Source organism: Rhinoderma darwinii, unplaced genomic scaffold (assembly GCF_050947455.1).
Source record: "Rhinoderma darwinii isolate aRhiDar2 unplaced genomic scaffold, aRhiDar2.hap1 Scaffold_530, whole genome shotgun sequence".
NCBI classification, from domain to species: Eukaryota; Metazoa; Chordata; class Amphibia; order Anura; family Rhinodermatidae; genus Rhinoderma; species Rhinoderma darwinii.
In genome coordinates this window covers 34,278-47,897 of record NW_027464079.1, presented here as the reverse complement: position 1 = coordinate 47,897, position 13,620 = coordinate 34,278, and the positions used below count along the sequence as shown (strand labels likewise).

The following is a 13,620-nucleotide window of genomic DNA, read 5'->3' as shown; positions in this document are numbered from 1 at the left end:
TGGAACACCTCATTCACCTTCCTTGTCTTCTCTCCGCCCTCCCTTTTAGGTAAGTTAAAGAGCTGCACCTGAGCCAGCCACTGATTGATTGATTGATTGATTGATTGATTGATTGATTGATTGATTGATTGATTGATTGATTGATTGATGCAGCACAACAGTCAAATAGTGGAGTGGAGTAGGGGAACAGCAAACAGCCAATAAAGCAGCCCGCCCGCTCGCCTGCCCGCCACAATGGACCTACCTGTGTACACTAGATGGATGTGATGGAATGTACTGTCGTCCCTACATTTCAAGAAGAAGTAAGAATTGCAGTTGCAACAAAGCCTTGCTTGCCTACAAAGAGAGCAGCAATTTGGATTTGTTACTATGTTACCTAGAAGAATAACAAACTGTGCAAGGATGGAGGTTGTAGGAGCAAGGAGAAGTTGTCTGTAAAGTTGGTGGATGCCTATTTTCCATTTTGCAGTCCCTTGTCTCCCTCTTGTGGCCTCCTGGAGGCAACTAGCTGTGCAAAAAAAAGACAGCCTGGCGGCCGGCTGTTGCAGTGTTGCCCTCTCAGGCAACACTGAGTGACTGACTGAGCCTCACCGTCTTATATAAAGTTCAGACGGAACTTTGCACGTGTCATAGTGGAGCCCTCAGGATTCCAGAGCCAGCTTTCTGACATCATAATGGGGCCTCAGAGATAAAAGCCTGGGCCCAGGCAGTGTTGGTCAGTGCTGCTCAGCAGGCAGCACTGGACTGGACTGGATTACAGCTGATACAAGGTGTGAAGGAACAAGGGGTGGCTGTGGGCATGCACTTGCTGCCGCTGCCAGTGTTTATCTGCATGGCAGCAGGGCATTTGGGCGTTGCCAGGAAGGCGTTTTTATGTAGATTCCTCCTCTTTCAGCACTGCATTGTGGTGCAAGCAAAAGAAGCAAATCCTGTCTGGCTTCCTCTCCGGCCTTTATTCACCTCCCGTGTAGCTGTGAGTGTGTGAGCCTGCAGGGCCCCATGGAATTGCCTAGAAGTAGGCTGAATCGCTGCAAGGGCTGAACAGCAGTATCGGGCAGGCTCGGGCAACGCGCGGCCCGTTCGGGTTATCGCTTCTCGGCCTTTTGGCTAAGATCAAGTGTAGTATCTGTTCTTATCAGTTTAATATCTGATACGTCCCCTATCTGGGGACCATATATTAAATGGATTTTTAGAACAGGGAGATGGAAATAGAGCTTGCTCTGTCCACTCCACGCATTGACCTGGTATTGCAGTATTTCCAGGACCGGTGCACCCTTTCCTTATGTGTTGACTAAAAGCAGATTCCAAAAGTGTTTTTTGTCTTTGCTATTGTTTCTGTCTTTCTGAAGGGATCTCCCCTTTTAATCCCATTATTTCAACACCTGTTGGACAATGCATGAGTGATAATGAGCTCATTGATTAAATGCAATTAATGAATAGATTGCCACCTCTTGTTGTGTGTCGTCTGTGTTTCTGTGTTTCCGGCATTTCACATTGGAACACCTCATTCACCTTCCTTGTCTTCTCTCCGCCCTCCCTTTTAGGTAAGTTAAAGAGCTGCACCTGAGCCAGCCACTGATTGATTGATTGATTGATTGATTGATTGATTGATTGATTGATTGATTGATGCAGCACAACAGTCAAATAGTGGAGTGGAGTAGGGGAACAGCAAACAGCCAATAAAGCAGCCCGCCCGCTCGCCTGCCCGCCACAATGGACCTACCTGTGTACACTAGATGGATGTGATGGAATGTACTGTCGTCCCTACATTTCAAGAAGAAGTAAGAATTGCAGTTGCAACAAAGCCTTGCTTGCCTACAAAGAGAGCAGCAATTTGGATTTGTTACTATGTTACCTAGAAGAATAACAAACTGTGCAAGGATGGAGGTTGTAGGAGCAAGGAGAAGTTGTCTGTAAAGTTGGTGGATGCCTATTTTCCATTTTGCAGTCCCTTGTCTCCCTCTTGTGGCCTCCTGGAGGCAACTAGCTGTGCAAAAAAAAGACAGCCTGGCGGCCGGCTGTTGCAGTGTTGCCCTCTCAGGCAACACTGAGTGACTGACTGAGCCTCACCGTCTTATATAAAGTTCAGACGGAACTTTGCACGTGTCATAGTGGAGCCCTCAGGATTCCAGAGCCAGCTTTCTGACATCATAATGGGGCCTCAGAGATAAAAGCCTGGGCCCAGGCAGTGTTGGTCAGTGCTGCTCAGCAGGCAGCACTGGACTGGACTGGATTACAGCTGATACAAGGTGTGAAGGAACAAGGGGTGGCTGTGGGCATGCACTTGCTGCCGCTGCCAGTGTTTATCTGCATGGCAGCAGGGCATTTGGGCGTTGCCAGGAAGGCGTTTTTATGTAGATTCCTCCTCTTTCAGCACTGCATTGTGGTGCAAGCAAAATAAGCAAATCCTGTCTGGCTTCCTCTCCGGCCTTTATTCACCTCCCGTGTAGCTGTGAGTGTGTGAGCCTGCAGGGCCCCATGGAATTGCCTAGAAGTAGGCTGAATCGCTGCAAGGGCTGAACAGCAGTATCGGGCAGGCTCGGGCAACGCGCGGCCCGTTCGGGTTATCGCTTCTCGGCCTTTTGGCTAAGATCAAGTGTAGTATCTGTTCTTATCAGTTTAATATCTGATACGTCCCCTATCTGGGGACCATATATTAAATGGATTTTTAGAACAGGGAGATGGAAATAGAGCTTGCTCTGTCCACTCCACGCATTGACCTGGTATTGCAGTATTTCCAGGACCGGTGCACCCTTTCCTTATGTGTTGACTAAAAGCAGATTCCAAAAGTGTTTTTTGTCTTTGCTATTGTTTCTGTCTTTCTGAAGGGATCTCCCCTTTTAATCCCATTATTTCAACACCTGTTGGACAATGCATGAGTGATAATGAGCTCATTGATTAAATGCAATTAATGAATAGATTGCCACCTCTTGTTGTGTGTCGTCTGTGTTTCTGTGTTTCCGGCATTTCACATTGGAACACCTCATTCACCTTCCTTGTCTTCTCTCCGCCCTCCCTTTTAGGTAAGTTAAAGAGCTGCACCTGAGCCAGCCACTGATTGATTGATTGATTGATTGATTGATTGATTGATTGATTGATTGATTGATTGATTGATTGATTGATGCAGCACAACAGTCAAATAGTGGAGTGGAGTAGGGGAACAGCAAACAGCCAATAAAGCAGCCCGCCCGCTCGCCTGCCCGCCACAATGGACCTACCTGTGTACACTAGATGGATGTGATGGAATGTACTGTCGTCCCTACATTTCAAGAAGAAGTAAGAATTGCAGTTGCAACAAAGCCTTGCTTGCCTACAAAGAGAGCAGCAATTTGGATTTGTTACTATGTTACCTAGAAGAATAACAAACTGTGCAAGGATGGAGGTTGTAGGAGCAAGGAGAAGTTGTCTGTAAAGTTGGTGGATGCCTATTTTCCATTTTGCAGTCCCTTGTCTCCCTCTTGTGGCCTCCTGGAGGCAACTAGCTGTGCAAAAAAAAGACAGCCTGGCGGCCGGCTGTTGCAGTGTTGCCCTCTCAGGCAACACTGAGTGACTGACTGAGCCTCACCGTCTTATATAAAGTTCAGACGGAACTTTGCACGTGTCATAGTGGAGCCCTCAGGATTCCAGAGCCAGCTTTCTGACATCATAATGGGGCCTCAGAGATAAAAGCCTGGGCCCAGGCAGTGTTGGTCAGTGCTGCTCAGCAGGCAGCACTGGACTGGACTGGATTACAGCTGATACAAGGTGTGAAGGAACAAGGGGTGGCTGTGGGCATGCACTTGCTGCCGCTGCCAGTGTTTATCTGCATGGCAGCAGGGCATTTGGGCGTTGCCAGGAAGGCGTTTTTATGTAGATTCCTCCTCTTTCAGCACTGCATTGTGGTGCAAGCAAAAGAAGCAAATCCTGTCTGGCTTCCTCTCCGGCCTTTATTCACCTCCCGTGTAGCTGTGAGTGTGTGAGCCTGCAGGGCCCCATGGAATTGCCTAGAAGTAGGCTGAATCGCTGCAAGGGCTGAACAGCAGTATCGGGCAGGCTCGGGCAACGCGCGGCCCGTTCGGGTTATCGCTTCTCGGCCTTTTGGCTAAGATCAAGTGTAGTATCTGTTCTTATCAGTTTAATATCTGATACGTCCCCTATCTGGGGACCATATATTAAATGGATTTTTAGAACAGGGAGATGGAAATAGAGCTTGCTCTGTCCACTCCACGCATTGACCTGGTATTGCAGTATTTCCAGGACCGGTGCACCCTTTCCTTATGTGTTGACTAAAAGCAGATTCCAAAAGTGTTTTTTGTCTTTGCTATTGTTTCTGTCTTTCTGAAGGGATCTCCCCTTTTAATCCCATTATTTCAACACCTGTTGGACAATGCATGAGTGATAATGAGCTCATTGATTAAATGCAATTAATGAATAGATTGCCACCTCTTGTTGTGTGTCGTCTGTGTTTCTGTGTTTCCGGCATTTCATATTGGAACACCTCATTCACCTTCCTTGTCTTCTCTCCGCCCTCCCTTTTAGGTAAGTTAAAGAGCTGCACCTGAGCCAGCCACTGATTGATTGATTGATTGATTGATTGATTGATTGATTGATTGATTGATTGATTGATTGATGCAGCACAACAGTCAAATAGTGGAGTGGAGTAGGGGAACAGCAAACAGCCAATAAAGCAGCCCGCCCGCTCGCCTGCCCGCCACAATGGACCTACCTGTGTACACTAGATGGATGTGATGGAATGTACTGTCGTCCCTACATTTCAAGAAGAAGTAAGAATTGCAGTTGCAACAAAGCCTTGCTTGCCTACAAAGAGAGCAGCAATTTGGATTTGTTACTATGTTACCTAGAAGAATAACAAACTGTGCAAGGATGGAGGTTGTAGGAGCAAGGAGAAGTTGTCTGTAAAGTTGGTGGATGCCTATTTTCCATTTTGCAGTCCCTTGTCTCCCTCTTGTGGCCTCCTGGAGGCAACTAGCTGTGCAAAAAAAAGACAGCCTGGCGGCCGGCTGTTGCAGTGTTGCCCTCTCAGGCAACACTGAGTGACTGACTGAGCCTCACCGTCTTATATAAAGTTCAGACGGAACTTTGCACGTGTCATAGTGGAGCCCTCAGGATTCCAGAGCCAGCTTTCTGACATCATAATGGGGCCTCAGAGATAAAAGCCTGGGCCCAGGCAGTGTTGGTCAGTGCTGCTCAGCAGGCAGCACTGGACTGGACTGGATTACAGCTGATACAAGGTGTGAAGGAACAAGGGGTGGCTGTGGGCATGCACTTGCTGCCGCTGCCAGTGTTTATCTGCATGGCAGCAGGGCATTTGGGCGTTGCCAGGAAGGCGTTTTTATGTAGATTCCTCCTCTTTCAGCACTGCATTGTGGTGCAAGCAAAAGAAGCAAATCCTGTCTGGCTTCCTCTCCGGCCTTTATTCACCTCCCGTGTAGCTGTGAGTGTGTGAGCCTGCAGGGCCCCATGGAATTGCCTAGAAGTAGGCTGAATCGCTGCAAGGGCTGAACAGCAGTATCGGGCAGGCTCGGGCAACGCGCGGCCCGTTCGGGTTATCGCTTCTCGGCCTTTTGGCTAAGATCAAGTGTAGTATCTGTTCTTATCAGTTTAATATCTGATACGTCCCCTATCTGGGGACCATATATTAAATGGATTTTTAGAACAGGGAGATGGAAATAGAGCTTGCTCTGTCCACTCCACGCATTGACCTGGTATTGCAGTATTTCCAGGACCGGTGCACCCTTTCCTTATGTGTTGACTAAAAGCAGATTCCAAAAGTGTTTTTTGTCTTTGCTATTGTTTCTGTCTTCATGAAGGGATCTCCCCTTTTAATCCCATTATTTCAACACCTGTTGGACAATGCATGAGTGATAATGAGCTCATTGATTAAATGCAATTAATGAATAGATTGCCACCTCTTGTTGTGTGTCGTCTGTGTTTCTGTGTTTCCGGCATTTCACATTGGAACACCTCATTCACCTTCCTTGTCTTCTCTCCGCCCTCCCTTTTAGGTAAGTTAAAGAGCTGCACCTGAGCCAGCCACTGATTGATTGATTGATTGATTGATTGATTGATTGATTGATTGATTGATTGATTGATGCAGCACAACAGTCAAATAGTGGAGTGGAGTAGGGGAACAGCAAACAGCCAATAAAGCAGCCCGCCCGCTCGCCTGCCCGCCACAATGGACCTACCTGTGTACACTAGATGGATGTGATGGAATGTACTGTCGTCCCTACATTTCAAGAAGAAGTAAGAATTGCAGTTGCAACAAAGCCTTGCTTGCCTACAAAGAGAGCAGCAATTTGGATTTGTTACTATGTTACCTAGAAGAATAACAAACTGTGCAAGGATGGAGGTTGTAGGAGCAAGGAGAAGTTGTCTGTAAAGTTGGTGGATGCCTATTTTCCATTTTGCAGTCCCTTGTCTCCCTCTTGTGGCCTCCTGGAGGCAACTAGCTGTGCAAAAAAAAGACAGCCTGGCGGCCGGCTGTTGCAGTGTTGCCCTCTCAGGCAACACTGAGTGACTGACTGAGCCTCACCGTCTTATATAAAGTTCAGACGGAACTTTGCACGTGTCATAGTGGAGCCCTCAGGATTCCAGAGCCAGCTTTCTGACATCATAATGGGGCCTCAGAGATAAAAGCCTGGGCCCAGGCAGTGTTGGTCAGTGCTGCTCAGCAGGCGATTACAGCTGATACAAGGTGTGAAGGAACAAGGGGTGGCTGTGGGCATGCACTTGCTGCCGCTGCCAGTGTTTATCTGCATGGCAGCAGGGCATTTGGGCGTTGCCAGGAAGGCGTTTTTATGTAGATTCCTCCTCTTTCAGCACTGCATTGTGGTGCAAGCAAAAGAAGCAAATCCTGTCTGGCTTCCTCTCCGGCCTTTATTCACCTCCCGTGTAGCTGTGAGTGTGTGAGCCTGCAGGGCCCCATGGAATTGCCTAGAAGTAGGCTGAATCGCTGCAAGGGCTGAACAGCAGTATCGGGCAGGCTCGGGCAACGCGCGGCCCGTTCGGGTTATCGCTTCTCGGCCTTTTGGCTAAGATCAAGTGTAGTATCTGTTCTTATCAGTTTAATATCTGATACGTCCCCTATCTGGGGACCATATATTAAATGGATTTTTAGAACAGGGAGATGGAAATAGAGCTTGCTCTGTCCACTCCACGCATTGACCTGGTATTGCAGTATTTCCAGGACCGGTGCACCCTTTCCTTATGTGTTGACTAAAAGCAGATTCCAAAAGTGTTTTTTGTCTTTGCTATTGTTTCTGTCTTTCTGAAGGGATCTCCCCTTTTAATCCCATTATTTCAACACCTGTTGGACAATGCATGAGTGATAATGAGCTCATTGATTAAATGCAATTAATGAATAGATTGCCACCTCTTGTTGTGTGTCGTCTGTGTTTCTGTGTTTCCGGCATTTCACATTGGAACACCTCATTCACCTTCCTTGTCTTCTCTCCGCCCTCCCTTTTAGGTAAGTTAAAGAGCTGCACCTGAGCCAGCCACTGATTGATTGATTGATTGATTGATTGATTGATTGATTGATTGATTGATTGATTGATTGATTGATTGATTGATGCAGCACAACAGTCAAATAGTGGAGTGGAGTAGGGGAACAGCAAACAGCCAATAAAGCAGCCCGCCCGCTCGCCTGCCCGCCACAATGGACCTACCTGTGTACACTAGATGGATGTGATGGAATGTACTGTCGTCCCTACATTTCAAGAAGAAGTAAGAATTGCAGTTGCAACAAAGCCTTGCTTGCCTACAAAGAGAGCAGCAATTTGGATTTGTTACTATGTTACCTAGAAGAATAACAAACTGTGCAAGGATGGAGGTTGTAGGAGCAAGGAGAAGTTGTCTGTAAAGTTGGTGGATGCCTATTTTCCATTTTGCAGTCCCTTGTCTCCCTCTTGTGGCCTCCTGGAGGCAACTAGCTGTGCAAAAAAAAGACAGCCTGGCGGCCGGCTGTTGCAGTGTTGCCCTCTCAGGCAACACTGAGTGACTGACTGAGCCTCACCGTCTTATATAAAGTTCAGACGGAACTTTGCACGTGTCATAGTGGAGCCCTCAGGATTCCAGAGCCAGCTTTCTGACATCATAATGGGGCCTCAGAGATAAAAGCCTGGGCCCAGGCAGTGTTGGTCAGTGCTGCTCAGCAGGCAGCACTGGACTGGACTGGATTACAGCTGATACAAGGTGTGAAGGAACAAGGGGTGGCTGTGGGCATGCACTTGCTGCCGCTGCCAGTGTTTATCTGCATGGCAGCAGGGCATTTGGGCGTTGCCAGGAAGGCGTTTTTATGTAGATTCCTCCTCTTTCAGCACTGCATTGTGGTGCAAGCAAAAGAAGCAAATCCTGTCTGGCTTCCTCTCCGGCCTTTATTCACCTCCCGTGTAGCTGTGAGTGTGTGAGCCTGCAGGGCCCCATGGAATTGCCTAGAAGTAGGCTGAATCGCTGCAAGGGCTGAACAGCAGTATCGGGCAGGCTCGGGCAACGCGCGGCCCGTTCGGGTTATCGCTTCTCGGCCTTTTGGCTAAGATCAAGTGTAGTATCTGTTCTTATCAGTTTAATATCTGATACGTCCCCTATCTGGGGACCATATATTAAATGGATTTTTAGAACAGGGAGATGGAAATAGAGCTTGCTCTGTCCACTCCACGCATTGACCTGGTATTGCAGTATTTCCAGGACCGGTGCACCCTTTCCTTATGTGTTGACTAAAAGCAGATTCCAAAAGTGTTTTTTGTCTTTGCTATTGTTTCTGTCTTTCTGAAGGGATCTCCCCTTTTAATCCCATTATTTCAACACCTGTTGGACAATGCATGAGTGATAATGAGCTCATTGATTAAATGCAATTAATGAATAGATTGCCACCTCTTGTTGTGTGTCGTCTGTGTTTCTGTGTTTCCGGCATTTCACATTGGAACACCTCATTCACCTTCCTTGTCTTCTCTCCGCCCTCCCTTTTAGGTAAGTTAAAGAGCTGCACCTGAGCCAGCCACTTGATTGATTGATTGATTGATTGATTGATTGATTGATTGATTGATTGATTGATGCAGCACAACAGTCAAATAGTGGAGTGGAGTAGGGGAACAGCAAACAGCCAATAAAGCAGCCCGCCCGCTCGCCTGCCCGCCACAATGGACCTACCTGTGTACACTAGATGGATGTGATGGAATGTACTGTCGTCCCTACATTTCAAGAAGAAGTAAGAATTGCAGTTGCAACAAAGCCTTGCTTGCCTACAAAGAGAGCAGCAATTTGGATTTGTTACTATGTTACCTAGAAGAATAACAAACTGTGCAAGGATGGAGGTTGTAGGAGCAAGGAGAAGTTGTCTGTAAAGTTGGTGGATGCCTATTTTCCATTTTGCAGTCCCTTGTCTCCCTCTTGTGGCCTCCTGGAGGCAACTAGCTGTGCAAAAAAAAGACAGCCTGGCGGCCGGCTGTTGCAGTGTTGCCCTCTCAGGCAACATTGAGTGACTGACTGAGCCTCACCGTCTTATATAAAGTTCAGACGGAACTTTGCACGTGTCATAGTGGAGCCCTCAGGATTCCAGAGCCAGCTTTCTGACATCATAATGGGGCCTCAGAGATAAAAGCCTGGGCCCAGGCAGTGTTGGTCAGTGCTGCTCAGCAGGCAGCACTGGACTGGACTGGATTACAGCTGATACAAGGTGTGAAGGAACAAGGGGTGGCTGTGGGCATGCACTTGCTGCCGCTGCCAGTGTTTATCTGCATGGCAGCAGGGCATTTGGGCGTTGCCAGGAAGGCGTTTTTATGTAGATTCCTCCTCTTTCAGCACTGCATTGTGGTGCAAGCAAAAGAAGCAAATCCTGTCTGGCTTCCTCTCCGGCCTTTATTCACCTCCCGTGTAGCTGTGAGTGTGTGAGCCTGCAGGGCCCCATGGAATTGCCTAGAAGTAGGCTGAATCGCTGCAAGGGCTGAACAGCAGTATCGGGCAGGCTCGGGCAACGCGCGGCCCGTTCGGGTTATCGCCTCTCGGCCTTTTGGCTAAGATCAAGTGTAGTATCTGTTCTTATCAGTTTAATATCTGATACGTCCCCTATCTGGGGACCATATATTAAATGGATTTTTAGAACAGGGAGATGGAAATAGAGCTTGCTCTGTCCACTCCACGCATTGACCTGGTATTGCAGTATTTCCAGGACCGGTGCACCCTTTCCTTATGTGTTGACTAAAAGCAGATTCCAAAAGTGTTTTTTGTCTTTGCTATTGTTTCTGTCTTTCTGAAGGGATCTCCCCTTTTAATCCCATTATTTCAACACCTGTTGGACAATGCATGAGTGATAATGAGCTCATTGATTAAATGCAATTAATGAATAGATTGCCACCTCTTGTTGTGTGTCGTCTGTGTTTCTGTGTTTCCGGCATTTCACATTGGAACACCTCATTCACCTTCCTTGTCTTCTCTCCGCCCTCCCTTTTAGGTAAGTTAAAGAGCTGCACCTGAGCCAGCCACTGATTGATTGATTGATTGATTGATTGATTGATTGATTGATTGATTGATTGATTGATTGATTGATGCAGCACAACAGTCAAATAGTGGAGTGGAGTAGGGGAACAGCAAACAGCCAATAAAGCAGCCCGCCCGCTCGCCTGCCCGCCACAATGGACCTACCTGTGTACACTAGATGGATGTGATGGAATGTACTGTCGTCCCTACATTTCAAGAAGAAGTAAGAATTGCAGTTGCAACAAAGCCTTGCTTGCCTACAAAGAGAGCAGCAATTTGGATTTGTTACTATGTTACCTAGAAGAATAACAAACTGTGCAAGGATGGAGGTTGTAGGAGCAAGGAGAAGTTGTCTGTAAAGTTGGTGGATGCCTATTTTCCATTTTGCAGTCCCTTGTCTCCCTCTTGTGGCCTCCTGGAGGCAACTAGCTGTGCAAAAAAAAGACAGCCTGGCGGCCGGCTGTTGCAGTGTTGCCCTCTCAGGCAACACTGAGTGACTGACTGAGCCTCACCGTCTTATATAAAGTTCAGACGGAACTTTGCACGTGTCATAGTGGAGCCCTCAGGATTCCAGAGCCAGCTTTCTGACATCATAATGGGGCCTCAGAGATAAAAGCCTGGGCCCAGGCAGTGTTGGTCAGTGCTGCTCAGCAGGCAGCACTGGACTGGACTGGATTACAGCTGATACAAGGTGTGAAGGAACAAGGGGTGGCTGTGGGCATGCACTTGCTGCCGCTGCCAGTGTTTATCTGCATGGCAGCAGGGCATTTGGGCGTTGCCAGGAAGGCGTTTTTATGTAGATTCCTCCTCTTTCAGCACTGCATTGTGGTGCAAGCAAAAGAAGCAAATCCTGTCTGGCTTCCTCTCCGGCCTTTATTCACCTCCCGTGTAGCTGTGAGTGTGTGAGCCTGCAGGGCCCCATGGAATTGCCTAGAAGTAGGCTGAATCGCTGCAAGGGCTGAACAGCAGTATCGGGCAGGCTCGGGCAACGCGCGGCCCGTTCGGGTTATCGCTTCTCGGCCTTTTGGCTAAGATCAAGTGTAGTATCTGTTCTTATCAGTTTAATATCTGATACGTCCCCTATCTGGGGACCATATATTAAATGGATTTTTAGAACAGGGAGATGGAAATAGAGCTTGCTCTGTCCACTCCACGCATTGACCTGGTATTGCAGTATTTCCAGGACCGGTGCACCCTTTCCTTATGTGTTGACTAAAAGCAGATTCCAAAAGTGTTTTTTGTCTTTGCTATTGTTTCTGTCTTTCTGAAGGGATCTCCCCTTTTAATCCCATTATTTCAACACCTGTTGGACAATGCATGAGTGATAATGAGCTCATTGATTAAATGCAATTAATGAATAGATTGCCACCTCTTGTTGTGTGTCGTCTGTGTTTCTGTGTTTCCGGCATTTCACATTGGAACACCTCATTCACCTTCCTTGTCTTCTCTCCGCCCTCCCTTTTAGGTAAGTTAAAGAGCTGCACCTGAGCCAGCCACTGATTGATTGATTGATTGATTGATTGATTGATTGATTGATTGATTGATTGATTGATGCAGCACAACAGTCAAATAGTGGAGTGGAGTAGGGGAACAGCAAACAGCCAATAAAGCAGCCCGCCCGCTCGCCTGCCCGCCACAATGGACCTACCTGTGTACACTAGATGGATGTGATGGAATGTACTGTCGTCCCTACATTTCAAGAAGAAGTAAGAATTGCAGTTGCAACAAAGCCTTGCTTGCCTACAAAGAGAGCAGCAATTTGGATTTGTTACTATGTTACCTAGAAGAATAACAAACTGTGCAAGGATGGAGGTTGTAGGAGCAAGGAGAAGTTGTCTGTAAAGTTGGTGGATGCCTATTTTCCATTTTGCAGTCCCTTGTCTCCCTCTTGTGGCCTCCTGGAGGCAACTAGCTGTGCAAAAAAAAGACAGCCTGGCGGCCGGCTGTTGCAGTGTTGCCCTCTCAGGCAACACTGAGTGACTGACTGAGCCTCACCGTCTTATATAAAGTTCAGACGGAACTTTGCACGTGTCATAGTGGAGCCCTCAGGATTCCAGAGCCAGCTTTCTGACATCATAATGGGGCCTCAGAGATAAAAGCCTGGGCCCAGGCAGTGTTGGTCAGTGCTGCTCAGCAGGCAGCACTGGACTGGACTGGATTACAGCTGATACAAGGTGTGAAGGAACAAGGGGTGGCTGTGGGCATGCACTTGCTGCCGCTGCCAGTGTTTATCTGCATGGCAGCAGGGCATTTGGGCGTTGCCAGGAAGGCGTTTTTATGTAGATTCCTCCTCTTTCAGCACTGCATTGTGGTGCAAGCAAAAGAAGCAAATCCTGTCTGGCTTCCTCTCCGGCCTTTATTCACCTCCCGTGTAGCTGTGAGTGTGTGAGCCTGCAGGGCCCCATGGAATTGCCTAGAAGTAGGCTGAATCGCTGCAAGGGCTGAACAGCAGTATCGGGCAGGCTCGGGCAACGCGCGGCCCGTTCGGGTTATCGCTTCTCGGCCTTTTGGCTAAGATCAAGTGTAGTATCTGTTCTTATCAGTTTAATATCTGATACGTCCCCTATCTGGGGACCATATATTAAATGGATTTTTAGAACAGGGAGATGGAAATAGAGCTTGCTCTGTCCACTCCACGCATTGACCTGGTATTGCAGTATTTCCAGGACCGGTGCACCCTTTCCTTATGTGTTGACTAAAAGCAGATTCCAAAAGTGTTTTTTGTCTTTGCTATTGTTTCTGTCTTTCTGAAGGGATCTCCCCTTTTAATCCCATTATTTCAACACCTGTTGGACAATGCATGAGTGATAATGAGCTCATTGATTAAATGCAATTAATGAATAGATTGCCACCTCTTGTTGTGTGTCGTCTGTGTTTCTGTGTTTCCGGCATTTCACATTGGAACACCTCATTCACCTTCCTTGTCTTCTCTCCGCCCTCCCTTTTAGGTAAGTTAAAGAGCTGCACCTGAGCCAGCCACTGATTGATTGATTGATTGATTGATTGATTGATTGATTGATTGATTGATTGATTGATTGATTGATGCAGCACAACAGTCAAATAGTGGAGTGGAGTAGGGGAACAGCAAACAGCCAATAAAGCAGCCCGCCCGCTCGCCTGCCCGCCACAATGGACCTACCTGTG

General features: G+C 47.6%; 9 non-coding genes across 9 annotated transcripts; all 9 read left to right on the top strand.

Annotated features, from left to right (window-relative positions):
- Positions 1-1,087: 1,087 nt before the first annotated feature.
- LOC142722121 (U2 spliceosomal RNA) lies at positions 1,088-1,278 on the top strand. Its single transcript, XR_012874446.1, has one exon. It is a non-coding gene; the product is annotated as a U2 spliceosomal RNA (small nuclear RNA).
- A 1,288-nt stretch (positions 1,279-2,566) lies between these two features.
- Positions 2,567-2,757, top strand: LOC142722120 (U2 spliceosomal RNA). Its single transcript, XR_012874445.1, has one exon. It is a non-coding gene; the product is annotated as a U2 spliceosomal RNA (small nuclear RNA).
- Positions 2,758-4,061: 1,304 nt separating this feature from the next.
- On the top strand, positions 4,062-4,252 carry LOC142722118 (U2 spliceosomal RNA). The gene has a single exon (XR_012874442.1). It is a non-coding gene; the product is annotated as a U2 spliceosomal RNA (small nuclear RNA).
- Positions 4,253-5,548: 1,296 nt separating this feature from the next.
- Positions 5,549-5,739, top strand: LOC142722117 (U2 spliceosomal RNA). Its single transcript, XR_012874441.1, has one exon. It is a non-coding gene; the product is annotated as a U2 spliceosomal RNA (small nuclear RNA).
- Positions 5,740-7,014: 1,275 nt separating this feature from the next.
- On the top strand, positions 7,015-7,205 carry LOC142722116 (U2 spliceosomal RNA). The gene has a single exon (XR_012874440.1). It is a non-coding gene; the product is annotated as a U2 spliceosomal RNA (small nuclear RNA).
- A 1,308-nt stretch (positions 7,206-8,513) lies between these two features.
- On the top strand, positions 8,514-8,704 carry LOC142722114 (U2 spliceosomal RNA). The gene has a single exon (XR_012874439.1). It is a non-coding gene; the product is annotated as a U2 spliceosomal RNA (small nuclear RNA).
- A 1,289-nt stretch (positions 8,705-9,993) lies between these two features.
- On the top strand, positions 9,994-10,184 carry LOC142722085 (U2 spliceosomal RNA). Its single transcript, XR_012874414.1, has one exon. It is a non-coding gene; the product is annotated as a U2 spliceosomal RNA (small nuclear RNA).
- Positions 10,185-11,484: 1,300 nt separating this feature from the next.
- Positions 11,485-11,675, top strand: LOC142722113 (U2 spliceosomal RNA). The gene has a single exon (XR_012874438.1). It is a non-coding gene; the product is annotated as a U2 spliceosomal RNA (small nuclear RNA).
- Positions 11,676-12,967: 1,292 nt separating this feature from the next.
- Positions 12,968-13,158, top strand: LOC142722102 (U2 spliceosomal RNA). The gene has a single exon (XR_012874432.1). It is a non-coding gene; the product is annotated as a U2 spliceosomal RNA (small nuclear RNA).
- Positions 13,159-13,620: the final 462 nt, after the last annotated feature.